Here is an 18,160-nt window from a genome sequence, read left to right as displayed (position 1 = left end):
TTATAAAACATTATCTTAAATACTAATTACACCTATTCACACATACATGATATTTTTCTAGTGAGCTGTTGGTGTATCGCGCAACCTCAGCTATTATAATTTGGAACACATATGAGCCGTGTCAGCAGCTGATCAATATTTAAATAAAATATAATTAAAATTGCTATTCAGCTGCTAATATTTAGCAAACACCGGATCCATGTCAGCAGTTTGTTGATGTTCAAATGATGAAATCTGAACATTACTTAAAATTCATCTATTTTTACTATTTAATTTTCATTTTCCGTCTGATCTGTTTTAGTAACGTCAAAATCAAATTATTAAATGGACAGTGTGGGTGACATCCAGTGTAATTGTTTGGGGATGGCGACTGGTAAATTAATCTAGGCGTTCGTCGAACTTATTAAAATCATACAAAGCAAAATTGATGCGAGTTTCACGTGAATTTCCACGAAGCGGAAACTGCATAAAACACAAAGGACAGATTTCCTGGAAATCCGTTTACAAAGAGGAATATTGAATTAGTATTTGTTGGGAATTCTGTGATCTAGGGTTTTAATAAAAGCGTATTCGGTTTTTGAAATTTCTCAAATTACATGGTGATCTATCGACAACAAATTTTCATTGTGTTGTCCATACTGGCGTCATTAGTGAAACTTACACTTATCTGTAGATACAAACATAGAGATGTTTATGTACATATTTTGTCTAAGTCTATGAAGGGCGTTTAATAAAAGCGGATATGGATAGCGCATCCTGCCTAGAGCGAATGTTGGTAGCTCCTTGGGGTCTCAGTGGGTATGCATTTCCTGCACTAAAAATAGGTGTAGTTAAAACTTAAGCGACATCTACTGAATCTACGGCTACACTTGTATAATGTTAGACCCTGAAACGCGCTTACAAAGTTACTCCGACCGCTATGGATCCTTAGTTACGGAGGCCTGAGTCAGGTAGGCTGATCGAGGATCATACCGTTAGGTCTGAGGAAGCGCAAAAATTCTTCCATAGGACCCAGGTATAACATTTTAATAACCCTTTGTGCCGACGGTTTTAGTTCAAGAAAATGTTTTTGTGTAATCAAATTACTGAAAAAAATATTTGTTTAGAAAACAAAATAGAATCGTGAATTAATTAACGTCGACGGGAGATCATTTTTACAGACGAAGACATAAAAGTATTTTCAAATCCTCTTATAATTGGCGCGTAGGTGCCCGATCGATGTATAAGATTCTTTGAATTGATAAAAATAGGAGTTATTACCTTAAATTATCCTTACAAATTGGAAAATAAGTCCCTCATTAGCGCCTGGCTATAAACGCGATATAATCCAACACTATTGAACGGATTTAGTATAGTTTCACCATAGATAGTGTGATTTCTGAGAACGGGTAACATATAATTCAATATACTTATGTAAATTGACTGAATTTTAAAACTTTTGTTGAAGAGGTTGCAGAAAAAAAACATATTACAAAAAAATATATTATGCTAAAATAAACGATTACATGAAAGCTACGGCGGAATCTAGTTAAATGTATGTCTGATATGAAATCTTATTTGTCAATAGATTTGTAGGAATAGTTTTAATCTCCGGCCACATTTTCCAGAGCGTCAAGAGCGGAAGGTACCTTTTAGAGGTATTTTCTTTAAAAACCTTATTTTTCATAACCGTCACAGACACACAGTGTTACTGGAAGGATTGGCTATATAATATATTATGTAGCGATTTTACTACACTAATAACGAAAGTGATATTGTCTTTTTTACATGGATACAAGTCCGTCGGCATAACGCAATCTATTGCCGCAGGGTTGCAATGCAATTTTACAATTTGGCTATATTTTAACAAGCTCTAATCATATTGCCGAATAGTCTGTGAACTTTAGGACATGTATGAACACCTCATCATTTAGCAAGGCTTCGATTTGTTGAGTGTGATTGTTGAGAAGATATTGGTGACATCGACCATATTTTCTTTTCTTGTTCCCAATATGACCGCACCGCACCTCCTTTCTGAATCGATCAATAACTACATGTTCCAACATATGTACATAAACGTATTTTTTTTAAATTTTAATAATAATATAATAATAATTAAAATTACACCAAAAGATAGCGCATTTTATAAGGAACGTTTCAATGTATACTTCTTATATTTGTAACGATAACTGACTTAAATATGTACATAAACATAATTTTTTAAAATTTTAATAATAATATAATAATAATTAAAATTACACCAAAAGATAGCGCATTTTATAAGGAACGTTTTCATGTATACTTCTTATATTTGTAGGATAACTGACTGAAATATGTACATAAACGTATTTTTTTTAAATTTTAATAATAATAATTAAAATTACACCAAAAGATAGCGCATTTTATAAGGAACGTTTTCATGTATATTTCTTATATTTGTAACGATAATTGGCTGAAATATGTAAATAAACGTAATTTTCTAAAAACTAACCAATGGATTTTGACAAAAATACACTAGAAGGTAGCGCATTTTATAAGGAACGTTCATGTATACTTCTTTCCAACTAAAATCCTGCCTTTTGCTTTATCCTTTATTGAATTATAATGTATTATCTTCTTTCATAATCAGTAATAATGATTGGATTTAATATGTTTATGTACATATTTTGATAGCTTATCCCTTTATTTCCTTTTGATGTCTTTGTTTATTTTTTGTCGCGTGTAATTTCCCTACCTTTTACTTGAAACTGGCATAAAGTTAAAACTATTGCCATAAAGATATAGTCTGTGAACTTGATGTGTCATTATTTCGCTTACTATAGTCCTTTTCTATTTTATCGCATAACGTAATGTTGCCATTTATGAGTAAAAAAATTACCAATTTTATTTACATTTAGCAGATGTAATTTATCAAAATATAATATTATTTTCTGCATACTACGATGAAACAATATTTCTATTATGTAAAAAGTATATTTTTATTTACTCATATTAGCGGTGTACCAACTACTTACAGGATGAGAAAATAGGGTAAAGAAAAGCAATACAATTTTTTATTCAGTTTTGTTGCATAATTGTTGGGTTACAATTTTTTTCGAAGAACACGCCGCTATTATACTTTCGTTTGTAATTCTTGTTACAGTTTTCTCTGACTGACAGCTGCAATTAAATAATGAACAATTAAAAATAATAGTAACTTTAAGTTTATAATGCTTATGTAATATGTAATATATTTTTTAATTTCAGTTACCTAGTTTCATCACGTTATGTATTTATTCAACTTTGTCGCAAAAACGAATTTATATCATAAAAGTCCCATCAATACAGCAAAAAATTATTAAATGGCAACTCTAAAAAGTACCTGTTATGGCGGCAACTCTCTTCCGAACATTGTTTAGTGGTATTAAAACACCTTGATTCTTATGTTCCGCTTCACAGAACTCTTTCACCTTTAATATCATTTCTCGAGCCGAACTTTTTACAACTTTTGGCACTGTAATCAATCTTTAAAATGCACTAAGCTAGTTAAAAATTCACAAAAATCTACCACAACAAACGAACTTAATAACATCGACGAATGACAACATTGCCGACCTGTCAAATTTAGTTCCAAAAATCACCGCGGGACTTCTTTCATGAAAAGCACTATAGGTACGTTTAGTTATTTAAATAACGTCAAAAATCCCTTATTTTATTGTTTATATAAAAATGTTTCAACGTTTATATATTTTACTATAAAGGCTTTAAGCTACTTTCATAACATACAACTAAAACTGTAAACAAGGACCTAATAATGATAATTTAATAATTCAAGAATACAAAATAGCACAGTATGTAGTGGTCCAAGAGGTAGTGAACCCTGGGAGTAACGGTCTCCCTGTAAGGTTAGAAATTTGTATACTTACGATTTATGACATGCTAAGAGCAATAGCCATGACCTGGCAGGCGTCAGCCCTGCACGTCATCAGCCCCTTTATTTTTTGGACTGTTAAGTAAATTGAGTTTCAAAACTTGTTTCTGTAAATTTGAAAATTTAATAGGATAAAGTTTATTTATTGTACATCTTTAAAAAAAATTGACAGGCGATTACAATAAGCAGAAGTATATGACAGATCAATTAGAAAACGTAAAGTTGATGAGGTAAAATAAACTTTATCCTGGATACTTAAAATTTTTATATGTTTTCATGTAAACGTCTCAGAGTAAATATGTACAATGCCAGGCGGTTTTGAACAGCATAAGACCTTGACAGGCGAGGGGACAGCTGCTAAGGGCGTGCAAATAAGAAATGTTACATGAACGCATACAGTAAATGCAATGTATTTTATTGGGTTTTATGCAATCTACATTATTTTTAACATTCATTTTCTTCAGCATCATCCGAAATTTCGCTATCACTGTTTTCATCATCATCTGATTCTTTAACAATGTTCTCCTCATCTGAAAATAGTAAAAAAAATATTTTAATGAATCAATAAGGTTGTTAAGAATTAAATATCAAGCTCAATTACAGTTGTATGTTACCTGAAATGCATTCCTCAGTTTCAGTCGATTGTGCTGTGGCAGTATCAGCAGGTCCTTGTAAAAGTATGTCGTATATAGAAGATGGAACCGTATTCCCCTCAAACCAATTAAATTCGTAACGACTATCAATTAAGTTCCAACCGTTATTTTCAGGTGTAAGAATTGTTGGTTCTTTTAAATTACAATTTCGCCATATATTTGTAATGTAGGCAGTTCTCAATAATTGTTGATGTAGTTCACGTTTGCAGGGTGGTAAATTCGATGAATCATAGCTCACTACTTTGATTTACTTTTATTCAACGTAGTCTCTGTAAATCGTACAGTTTTTTCGTCAGTGTCTTCGTTACAAATCACACAAACCACGTGTTCCAATTCCATCTTGTTCACTATTTACTGAAATGTTAATATTAAGTACAACAATACACAATATCACTGTACAATTGATAATAATATTTAATTTAAAAAAAAAAAAACTTTAGTTTGATTTTTTAAAAATTCGAAATCACTCAACATAAGAATGTTATAGCTCAAAGCATCTTCACAAGTAAAAATCATTGGCACAACTGACGAAATTCTTCTCTGTACATTGTTGCTCGAGAGCAGGTATACGTCCCTTCGTATTAGATAAACGGTCTCACTCGCACTATAGGCATTCACGCAACACCTCTCACTCGCACGCCCTTAACGCCTGACGCCTGTCAAGGTCTTATGCTGTTCAAAACCGCCTGGCATTGTACATATTTACTCTGAGACGTTTACTTGAAAACATATAAAAATTTTAAGTATACAGGATAAAGTTTATTTTACCTCATCAACTTTACGTTTTCTAATTGATCTGTCATATACTTCTGCTTATTGTAATCGCCTGTCAATTTTTTTTTAAGATGTACAATAAATAAACTATATCCTATTAAATTTTCAAATTTACAGAAACAAGTTTTGAAACTCAATTTACTTAACAGTCCAAAAAATAAAGGGGCTGATGACGTGCAGGGCTGACGCCTGCCAGGTCATGGCTATTGCTCTTAGCAGGTCATAAATCGTAAGTATACAAATTTCTAACCTTACAGGGAGACCGTTACTCCCAGGGTTCACTAGCTCTCCAGCTATAACTTCAAAAATGCTAAATCGCTCGCTCCATAGCTTTGTCGGGGTGTTGCCGCGTTGAACTGGACCAGCTTTTGATATTTCATTTCATAATTGAGATATCAGCTACCCTTTCCTGTAATTCCACCCCACCCTTTGTGCCTTTATAAAGTGAGTTTCAATTCGCTCTCGCGAATGCAATATTTGAACTCAAATTATGCGACTCTAATAAGGATAAAACTGTTTGTTACGTGTAGGAACGCTTGCACAGAATACATGTGCTTTTGTAAAAAGTTTCTACAACATACATTCTCCTTTATCTGATATTTCTTTTTTTTTGTATTTACCAGCCAGCTCCATAACTTCCGTTGCGATTCTGAATTTACTGTCAAGATTTTGTACCGCATATTTTCAAGCGACATCTACTAACATTAGAAGAACTATATCGCCATTGTTAAGGTTCATTGTTACTGTGATTGACACTCGGCCATTAACTAATTAGTAAGTCAATCATTAAAGCTGGTATTAGGTTACACCGAGCATGTAACGCCAACGTGAAATACGTCAAATATGATATCAAAAGGCGCATAGACAGCAGGGACGCAGTAAAGAACTTATTAAACTTAGTAGGATTCCAAATCCGTTTTATTAAAAATCATTCGTTTTCCGGTCTCCTTTGTCAAATACCAGCCGTTATCTCCTTAGCGTGCCGTATTTGATTCACTGATAACTTTTTACTTACTCAAATTAATTTAAAACATAACATTATACCGAAATAAAATTATTATTTTCTATAGTATTATAACCTCCTAGTTGCCAATCTATCTAATATATAAAATTCTCGTGTCGCGGTGTTTGTAGTTAAACTCCTCCGAAACGGCTTGACCGATTCTCATGAAATTTTGTGTGCATATTGGGTATGTCTGAGAATCGGACAACATCAATTTTTCATCCCCCTAAATGTCAAGGGTAGTCCACCCCTAAATTATTATTTTTTTAATTTTTAGATAAATTTTAATTTTTTTATGTTACAGCATTAGAAAATACATACAACCCCTAAGTTTTACCCCTCTACGATCAACCCCTACTTTTTATTATAAATGATAATATACATGGCAAAACGACGTTTGCCGTGTCAGCTAGTAATTATATATTATCTTCTAAGAATACAAAGGAATATATAGTTTTTATTACATTTGACAATTTCTTTATATTCGAGCGTACAAAAATATCTAAATATTACACTTATTTTGAGGATTTGCATTAATAATATACACGATGCAAATATGCGATACTGTGTATGAGCCATGACTTAATTACTTGACTGGATTTTAGCTGAAGCTGACGAGACCACCATGGGGTATAATCTAAATGGACTCTGCGCGGTACACCCGCGAGCGAAAAGAATAATTATTGACTTATCATGTCGGCTAATTGGAAGTGAAATTCGATTTTTAATTTAGGTTTTTCCTGGTCGGCTTTAGGTTGCTAGTGATCTGAGTGTACGTAGCAGTGTAATTAATGGGGAAAATATAGATACTTATTATAGAGTCTGTTACACTATGAATTGAATCATGACGGGTGACATTAGGTTACAACATAAGGACATTTGCATTTGTATGCTATTTGAACTATATAGTAGATAATATACAGTATATTTACCGCAGTTCCTTATTTTCCACGTTAATTTCTGTCGCAAAAAAAATCAGTGGTGCTACAACCTCTTTAGGTCTTGGACTCAGATTTCTGAATCTGTTTCATGATCATTTTTAAATCTAATAGGCAAGTAAGTGATCAGCCTCCAGTGCCTGACACACGCCGTCAACTTTTTGGGTCTAAGACATGTCAGTTTCCTCACGATGTTTTCCTTCACCGTTCGAGCAAATGTTAAATGCGCACATAGAAAAAAAGTCCATTGGTGCACAGCCGGGGATCGAACCTACGACCTCAGGTATGAGTGTCGCACGCTGAAGCCACTAGGCCAACACTGCTCTGTGTCGCACACTAATCGTAATTATTATACATTATATATATTAGTTTTTAGTCACGCGTTTTAAAGACAGACAAAAGACGATCACAAACTTTGACGTTTCAATTTTTACAATAATTTCTTTAAAAATCAGTACCATTTATGTTATTTAATACATAAACAAATATTTTTTTCGCTGTAATATATAAGAGATTCTTAAGTTTTGACGCGAACAATCTTGTAGTTAATCAAAAATACCTTCCCTTTGCAATATGACTTAGCTCCTGTTAATACAAGCCATAATTAAATTTCTTTGTGCAATATCCTAGCAAAAGCCTGTGATGGGAATGATATTTTATAAATCCTTAATATTCCGAACTAAAACTATATTTCATCCGCTTTTTTATTATAAGTACATTAAGTTGTTTAACACGTTCACTGCGCCATCATTTTTAAAGAACTTTCAGCTGGTGCTTTGGAGACCTAAAAGATCTCGTAACAAGCCTTTGGTGCGTTTGAGGCCTAATCAGTCTCCTAAAAATACACTTTTGAAAATAATTTATATCTTCCAAAAAACAATGACAAATATTTTGAAGTTTTTGTGGGTGAAAGATAGCTAATTGCTTTATATTTTGCTAGGTTCGCACGCAGTTACGACATTTGAAAAAACTACAAATACCAAAAAAAAATTAGATATCGATTGTATCTCGTACCGCAACAGAAGATAGTTCAATATGTGTAGTAAGTAGTGATGGGAATAAAATAATATCTCAGTTATCGATTCTAAAAGTTTTATTAATTATGCAAAGTGTTTTTCATTAAAACATGGTAAGCACATTGATTGCTTGCACATTACGCGCAAATCGTTACAATTCGTTTAGTTTTTTTAGAAGCGTCAGTGCTGTTTAACTGCGTGTGCTCCAACGAAAAAGGTTTATCGTTTTCTTTGTAGGTACGTCAAATATTTCATAATCAGAATCTCTGTCATTATTAGCCAATGGGGGGCAAATTTGGACATTTTCCAACATTTTTATCGACTTCCCATGTCGATTCTAGGACAACACTAAAAATCCCATCCTCCTTCTCTTGCGTCTACGAGGCGTACGATTTCACGAGTACCGACATATCTCCTAACCCAAGGGATTAAAACAATTACAGTACTGTGCGTTAGGGACCTAATCCATCTCTAATTTATTTTTTAATGTCCTTTAATTCAGCTTTAAGTAGGAATCAAATATGTATATTTGTCCTGCTCATCCTAGTCATGTTAGATCCCCCCGCAAGGAGTGAAAAAACACGATTATAGTATTGTCTTTGATTAACATAACCCTTACACATTTAAAGAAAAACGCTTTTTACCGGATACATATATATATATATACACATTGCAGACATAAGACATAGACGACACACAAAATCAGCAGTCTGTGAACACATACTAGATAGGCCTAATCACTACATACGCTTTGACCAACCGTAAGTACTTGCGAAAGAGAAATGATTCTTCCCAAGATTGGTACGCGAAGCCATTGAAATCAAAAAAACACCCCAATTTCAATAGAGAAGACGGCCTAAAATTGTCAAACACCTGGGAATATGTCCAATAATATCCAAATTAAAATCTCAAAAAGAAAAATCCGCGAAAACAGAGGACACCGTAAGCCATTTTTGCCAAAACCCTCCATCTTTTAGTCGATACCAACTCCGGGGAAACAAATACAGATAACGCAACTTTCTCTGCAGCTGTGATACTTTTTGACATTCAACATCTTTTGTCTTCAGTCACCGTGACCACGCACGCTGTAAAGCACGCGAAACGTCGGATAAATTTAAAATTATGTCAAATAGTTGTAAATTTATAATAATACATAACTTTTATCCGGTAAAAAGCGTTTTTCTTTAAACACGATTATGTTCAACGCACAATACAAAAGTCCTGCAAGAGATCTAATAGATCTCGTAATGCAACGAACGTGTTAATGGAATTATTGGGCCGGTATTTAAATTCCAACTCGCTTTATTCGGACGTCTAATGGGTACAAGTTTATAGAATTATATGTAAAATTCGAAAATATTCCACCACCACCATCAATAGATTTTTCACAAGACAAAGAAAATGCCCATATGCCGTGAAAAGACCTGCTGATCGCACATCAAAAAATGGGCGACGCATGTCTGGCATTGATCTACTAACCTATAAATAAATTATCACGGATGAATTTGAGGTCAAGTATGAAGAGATAGGATTAGTAAAAGATATTGGATAGATGTATCAATTTAGTTTACATTATAGTATCTAAATAATTTCCGACCCTAATTAACACACAGCTACGCAAGTGCTACACAATACAAAATGATATGATGCGAATGATATTCGTACGGGGTTCACTAATAAAGCTGATTTAGGAATTCAAAATTATCAAAGAGGTCGCAAATTACCTTGAAGTACACAAAACCCACGCCGGCCGAAGCTATAGCAGTGAACATCGAACCAAATCAATTCTAATTAAAAGAAAATCCCCTCACTGGAGTTTTCATTAACATTCACAAAAAAATTACATCGTATAGCACGCAATATTGATTTAGTATTCGCTCACCGCATTCCGTGTTCCATATGTTTACATAACTACCACATATCTAGTTTATTTGATTCGTTGAGTTTTAGCCGAGTACATCAAACAAACTTTGTATTTAAGCTCCACACCAACAAGCCGTAATAACAAAGCTTTGTTTTCATAGAATTAAAGTTTTGTCATATTAAATGCATATGTCAATTAATTAACAAATAAACTGCTTGCGTCTTGTTTGATAAATGTATAAATAAATTGGTACTGGCTCGTTCTACGTTTGGACACATTTTTGCATCACACTTCTGAACATTTATGAATGTGGCGACTAAATTGACCTTTTTGTCAACTTTTATATTATACTAGCTGACCTGGCAAACGTCGTTTAGCCATGTATATCATTTATAATAAAAAATAGGGGTTGATTTTAGAGGGGTGAAAGTTAGGGGTTGTATGTATTTTTAAATGTAGTATCATAAAAAAATAAAAACAGAAAAATAAAAAAAAAATATTTAGGGTACCCTTAACATTTAGGGGGATGAAAAATAGATGTTGTCCGATTCTCAGACATACCCAATATACACACAAAATTTCATGAGAATCGGTCGAGCCGTTTCGGAGGAGTTTAACCACAAACACAGCGACACGAGAATTTTATATATTAGGTTTATACAACGTTTTTTTTACTTTTATTTGTAAATTGTACTACTAGAAATTAATTGCTAAAATGAGAACGCACTTACCATTGGATAAATTCGTTTGTCTTCATTATTGTTATAAGGATCTATAAATAAAGAGCGAGACTTGAGATCTTCAATATAATAGATGGAATTAAATGTTACCTTGAGTAGTTTCAGACTAATATTATAAACACAAAGACTCGTGTTTAGACAATCCTTTGTTTGGAATATTAAATTGATAGCTAACATTAATGAAATGTTTAATTTTCCCAACACTCTAAAATGAATTTATCAGTTCAGGTAAACTTTAATAACGTCATTGACATACCCCGAAACTCCAGTGCAAATATTAAGCTATACAAAGGTATTCATCAAATACAATATTGGACAGTCCTGATATACGTGAAATTTGTAACTCGAATACCCGCATAGGAAACCAGTCTTAAAGCGTATAAAATAAAAGCGAGACTGGCATGTAAGCAATGTTGTAATGAAGGATTACGGTTGTGCACTGAACTACATTCAGGGTTCCTAGAATGAGGGAGGTAGATACGCTCGTAGCCTGGAGTTGCCATGGTAACAGCCCGGACCTTGTGAGAGGGTGAGCTCAGTCTATTAATAAAATTTTACACTCCATTATTGAATATGAATTTTGTCCGATATTTAAGGGAAAATATTTCCAATATTTTCATCGTACGTTTCCGCTTCAATGCATTTGTAAAATAACTTATATGAGGGTTAGGGTAGTAGGACTCCTTTCTCCGCAATTAGACTCGTGGTTGGTCCGTTGTGCGTACAACTTATATGAGGTAAAGTATTGATATTTTGATTAAAGTACTCGTATCATTTACATATGAGCAGTGTTGGCCTAGTGGCTTCAGCGTGCGACTCTCATACCTGTCGTAGGTTCATTCCCCGGCTGTGCACCAATGGACTTTCTTTCTATGTGCGCGTTTAACATTTGCTCGAACGGTGAACTTAATGTACACATTACAATTACATCATCAAAGTCTAACTAACAAAAACTATTGCAGGCGTATTAGGGACATGCCCTATTCAATTATTTCTCGCACCTGCCCTGCGATTCTGTAACTCACTTCACGAACTCACACAGCGGTTTTCGCGTCGGCGGTCGCTCTCAAATCAGTCGTGAAGCAGTCATTTTATGATTTGGCATTCTGAAAAGGTGGGAGCTTGTAGTTTATTGCTTATCAGAATGCCAAATCATAAAATGACTGCTTCACGACTGATTTGAGAGCGACCGCCGATGCGAAAACCGCTGTGTGAGTTCGTGAAGTGAGTTACAGAATCGCAGGGCAGATATGCAACGATATATTGCTATATGCATATAACAATAATTAGTATGATTTTTCCTACCATACTAGCGAGTGTTGAATGCTCATAGACCTAAATACCATTGGTGCTCCGCCGGGGTTTGAACCTAGAACTTCAGGGATGAGAGAGGCTGAACAACATCACTATTAACACATACAGACATCATAAGTAACTACACAATAAGTAACTAAAGGAACTCTATTATCTTTATTATAAATTCAAACACAGGGTATATAGAGAATACTAAAATATTAAGAACGTATCTAAAAAATGTATAAAGAGAAACAAGAAAGGTAAATTACTGTCTGGCTTGTACTACGACGCATTGAGGATGTGTGCGTTTATATCTCAAGATCGCATTACGCTATCAAATTTACAGGAAACTTGTTCGAACAATTTCACGTAGTTTCCAGCATTTGCAATGCCAGCGAGTTAAGGACGTCTTATTTCAATGAGCACTGTTTATTTCGTATTCCTACAGATAACTGTATGAAACAAAAAAAAAATATACTAAAGATGTAATACATAATACGAAAAGGTTCAAAATTTACAAAACTTAGGAAATAATCAATATTTTACTTGAAACTGGCATAAAGTTAAAGCCATAACATTAAAAAAAAAAATCAATAGGGGCCTCATAGCCTAGCGGTCTTATTAAGTGGCAGCTAGGTGAGCGGTACCGGGTTCGATTCCCGGTTCGAGGGCAAGTTTTAATTTAATTAAATTTGTTCTCGGCCTTTGGGAGGGTTGTACGGTACCGGGCGAGTGCCTAAACCGTACATGGAGGACACGGTCGAATTTCTAAAGACAAGCACGAATTATAAAAAATCCTATACTTGACGCTGCCTAATGCACAAATCGTACCAGAGCCATAAAAAAAAATAATAATAATAATAATCAATAAATATTATAAAATACATTCAACTAAGTATCGCTATCAGAATGCCAAATCATAAAATGACTGCATTCTGATAAGCAATAAACTACAAGCTCCCACCTTTTCAGATTGCTAAATCATAAAATGACTGCTTCACGACTGATTTGAGAGCGACCGCCGATGCGAAAACCGCTGTGTGAGTTCGTGAAGTGAGTTACAGAATCGCAGGGCAGATATGCAACGATATATTGCTATATGCATATAACAATAATTAGTATGCTTCGTTTAGCGAAGAAAAAATTAGTTGGAAAGCTGGCATCAAAGCCATAAAATCGACTTTGCTTCTAAGTACTTACCTTTATGCTAAATTTAAATGTATATCTGTTTATCCTATTGATTTTTAAAATCTCTAGTAGGAAGATCTTTAAAAGGCTCACCTCGATTTTTTTAGACAATGTTCTTTATGGTTTGGCTTAAATAAATCCAGTCAAAATCTATTATAACGACATCGAAGGGACTACTCATATTTGGTCGTTAAAACCGATAGTCGTAACAGCCGATGACGTGTTATTAAGTACCTAATACAATAGAGTTCAGTCGGGACCTTTGATTTTGGTCAACATAACCGGTATGTTGTTCTAAACGATGTCGTCCTAAACGGTTTTGACTGTAAATCCTAAACTTTTACCTTAACCGCCAACCCCGCTTTTTATTAGTACTGTAATAATCTCCCTCACTTGAAATAGTTTAAACGTTCAGTTAGATATTGAATCAAAATTTTGTGGTTACATTGCAATTACAATAACCGCATTTAGATTTGCTATAGCGATACTTAGTTGAATGTATTTTATAATATTTATTGATTATTATTATTATTATTTTTTTTTATGGCTCTGGTACGATTTGTGCATTAGGCAGCGTCAAGTATAGGATTTTTTATAATTCGTGCTTGTCTTTAGAAATTCGACCGTGTCCTCCATGTACGGTTTAGGCACTCGCCCGGTACCGTACAACCCTCCCAAAGGCCGAGAACAAATTTAATTAAATTAAAACTTGCCCTCGAACCGGGAATCGAACCCGGTACCGCTCACCTAGCTGCCACTTAATAAGACCGCTAGGCTATGAGGCCCCTATTGATTTTTTTTTTTAATGTTATGGCTTTAACTTTATGCCAGTTTCAAGTAAAATATTGATTATTTCCTAAGTTTTGTAAATTTTGAACCTTTTCGTATTATGTATTACATCTTTAGTATAATTTTTTTTTGTTTCATACAGTTATCTGTAGGAATATGAAATAAACAGTGCTCATTGAAATAAGACGTCCTTAACTCGCTGGCATTGCAAATGCTGGAAACTACGTGAAATTGTTCGAACAAGTTTCCTGTAAATTTGATAGCGTAATGCGATCTTGAGATATAAACGCACACATCCTCAATGCGTCGTAGTACAAGCCAGACAGTAATTTACCTTTCTTGTTTCTCTTTATACATTTTTTAGATACGTTCTTAATATTTTAGTATTCTCTATATACCCTGTGTTTGAATTTATAATAAAGATAATAGAGTTCCTTTAGTTACTTATTGTGTAGTTACTTATGATGTCTGTATGTGTTAATAGTGATGTTGTTCAGCCTCTCTCATCCCTGAAGTTCTAGGTTCAAACCCCGGCGGAGCACCAATGGTATTTAGGTCTATGAGCATTCAACACTCGCTAGTATGGTAGGAAAAATCGTGATTAATTCGACATGCTTAGACCGTATTGACAGTAGTGTGTATAAAAAAGTCGACGGCGTGTGTCAGGCACTTAACTTGCGTCAGTCACAAAACGGATACAGAAATCTGAGGCCCAGACCTAGAAGGTTGTAGCTCCTAGTTTTGAATTACGCACTTGACCAAACGCTTATTTCACTTGAGACTAGACGTAGAGAACGCAGGGCTATTTTTTTATGTAATAGGAGGCAAACGGGCAGGAGACTTACCTGACCTTAAGTGATAGCGCCGCCCATGGACACTCACACTGCTATAAGCCATTGCATGCCGCAAGTACGTTGCCGGCCTTTAAATACAATGATATTTAAGTGCGTAGCAATAAAAATGCTCTCTATATTTAATAACTTCATAGTCCGTATGGTAGAGATGTTACTGTATCACGAGAACCGTGGATCAAACTTCTAAGCTGTGAAAATTAATCTTAGAAAAATTGATTTTGCCAAAATGACGAAAATATAAACCACAAAGCTCCGAGGCAGTTTTATCTGTTAATAGATAGGAATTGGAATTACGAAAATAACATAGACAACCAATTTAAATAAATTTATTGCACGTTATATATATATATGTATATAAATAATAATATATATATGTATAGGTTTATGAAAATATTCTTGTACGATGAATACATACAATTCATATTTTTGTAATTTTTTTTAATTTATAATACTACAAAATGTAATTATTTAATTATCTCACACACTGCTTTATTGTGTTTTTTTATATTATTTTTATTAATGCATAATATTCTACGGTTTCGGTATTTGTAACTATGTGAGGAACATGTATACTAACTTTTTTGCTTATTCTAAGAGTACATTATCTTCACATATAATTATTTAACTAATGTAAACAAAATATTGTAAACATATTTTAAAAGAGTAAGTGTGGAGTTTTTTGCCCATTCTTCTCCACACGAAACTACCTTTTGGAAGGGGCTACTAGAATCTTCTTTATATTTTATTTGACCTTCAAATGTGCCATTTTAGGTGGTCTTATTGCAATAAATGATTCTTGACTTGACTTGATGAATAACTGACGTGAGGAGATAGGTTTTTTTAGTAGCCCTCTGTGTGTGATGGCAGGTTTCTCTAGTAAAACTAAAAAGTAAAAAATCATTTCATCACATAGGTAACATAATGTACACTTATGACTTGTCAGTAAAGAAATACATATTAATACTTCTAATTTTACATTTACTGCCAGTTCTCAAATCGAGGGCGTAGAACGGGAGTGAAGAACTGGCAACAAACTCTCCGCCACTCTTTTTAATCGCCATTTTTTTTTTGTTTTACAAAATGTTTGTAAGGAGCTGCAACCATTACACCATGTCCCATGTGACATTTTAAGTACTTATTAATAATAACATAAATTAAAAACAAAGATTTGTCCTCTATCCGCAGGAGGCATGGTGAAAGAGGAGCACACACTTACGTTCTCGTAGGAACAACACGCAAACACATAGTCGAAATAATTAATAAAAAAACTTTAGAGGTGTCAAGGGACACCCGGATGGAACGAAATTCCTTTCGATTAATTTATATGTTAACTGGTATCATAACAGTATGATAGATTTTCTCGACACCAATCTTACGACGAAAAATAAAAGCCAACATCACGAGGTGTTCCCAGGCGGTCACCCATCCAAGTACTGACCTCGCCCGACGTTGCTTAACTTCGGTGATCGGACGAGAACCGGTGTATTCAACGTGGTATGGACGTTGGCGATAGCTAAATCGAAAATGTAAAATATAACAACTATAGCAAAAAGTGTCGTTACAACTTTTGGTCTTAATTTATTCCGTCTAGCCCCCTTTCGCAACGCTCGATAAATTCGTTCCAACAAGACTAATATAGTTAAGTGATTCCAAAAATTTTCATTTCTTATCCCTACAAAAAAGGTAACATCACGAGGTGTTCTCAGGCCGCGGTCACCCATCCAAGTACTGACCTCGCCCGACGTTGTTTAACTTCGGTGATCGGACGATAACAATAGCAAATAGCAAAAAAGTGTCGTCACAACTTTTCATAAGAATTTTTTCCGTCTAGCCCCCTTTCACAACGCGCGATAAGGAACTTCGTTCCAATAAATCTATTCATGAAATCAGCGCGTTCAACCAAAACAAAAGTGTGAAATACGTTTTCAAATAATACACGGAAGGATGCTTGTACGTAGAAGTATAGGGCTGTGAAAAAAATGGACTCGAACGCAGTCAATATTTTTTATTCAATTAGCTATCTTTTTTCTAATTATTTCTTTTCCTTACAGGAAGACGCCGCATCCTGCAGGCAACGTCTTCTTTGTAACTTTGTCGCAGAATATTTTTTCTATGCATAAATTAAAATCAAGTCCAGGAAAGCGTAATAATTAAGGCCATTGTACATTAATTTATCTACAAATAGCCGTGCTAATAACGCCACACACCAAAACACAGGATAGAAATTATAAATTTTGCAACCATTGTATGTTCTCGATAACAGATGCGGACAGCGTACCAATGTTCACAATCAATGAGTCCATACAGACAAACATTACTATAGGATCACAAAACAAAATACCTCAAATTGCAAATTACAAATTCCAAACTTCAAATTACCTCCAATTTCAAAACAAAGTGCAAACGAAATATAGCATAAATTATATAAAATGGTTGTAAAATATTTACTTTTTCTACAGACCAAGTACAAATGGATAAATGAGAACAATGAATGAATGTACAAAAACGCACGAATGAGAGACTTACGGACTTATCTCGTGGATTCCCTATGATATTCTCTTCCCTTTCATCCCATATTTTGTTTTAATTTTATAAGCATTAGCACAAGAGAACCTTAAGGAAAGATGTATATAAAAATTATTTTTACTATATTCTTAAAGTAAAAATTATCAATAAACGAGTCTCCCTAATGCTGGAAGGTTTCCTTGCAGTACGTAACAATAAAGATATCTTCAAGACTATGCTAACACGATCATTATATCGGGTTGTATCAAACAAAATCGAAATAGTAGTTGTTTAAAAGTCGTGTAAAAAGATATACATTTCTACAATCAAACTATTAAAATTAACTAAGAAAATGCAACGAACGAAGGGAAGAAGCCATACTAAAATCCAAGCTTAAATATAAGTACGTCTTGCCCTGAATTTCCTGGCAAAGTTTATATCAACAGGTGCCATTCGCCACCCTTCCGCCCCCAGGGTGGCTTGTCGGTATAGTACGGCTACTTGAAATGTTTTGACGGCTGGTAAAATGTTTTTAAAGCTTGGAGGCTGCACTGCAAAAGTGAATCATATCCTGTAATAATAAACATCCTGTGCTCAAAGCAACTGGGGATAATTAGAGTTCTAGAATTTCTGCCCTATTTTTATTAATAT

The 18,160-nt window shown here is 34.1% G+C and overlaps 1 long non-coding RNA gene and 1 other non-coding gene across 2 annotated transcripts; both read right to left on the bottom strand.

Annotated features, from left to right (window-relative positions):
- Positions 1–4,283: 4,283 nt before the first annotated feature.
- LOC125062919 lies at positions 4,284–5,603 on the bottom strand. Its single transcript, XR_007119366.1, has 2 exons — positions 4,504–5,603; positions 4,284–4,419 (listed from the first exon to the last, which is right to left on the bottom strand). It is a non-coding gene; the product is annotated as an uncharacterized LOC125062919 (long non-coding RNA).
- Positions 5,604–16,393: 10,790 nt separating this feature from the next.
- Positions 16,394–16,512, bottom strand: LOC125062945. Its single transcript, XR_007119433.1, has one exon. It is a non-coding gene; the product is annotated as a 5S ribosomal RNA (ribosomal RNA).
- Between the last annotated feature and the right edge of the window lie 1,648 nt (positions 16,513–18,160).

The sequence above is a fragment of the Pieris napi genome (genome assembly GCF_905475465.1).
Source record: "Pieris napi chromosome W unlocalized genomic scaffold, ilPieNapi1.2 SUPER_W_unloc_1, whole genome shotgun sequence".
NCBI classification, from domain to species: domain Eukaryota; kingdom Metazoa; phylum Arthropoda; class Insecta; order Lepidoptera; family Pieridae; genus Pieris; species Pieris napi.
Note: the sequence above shows the minus strand (reverse complement) of the source record. Positions and strands in the feature narration are given on the sequence as shown.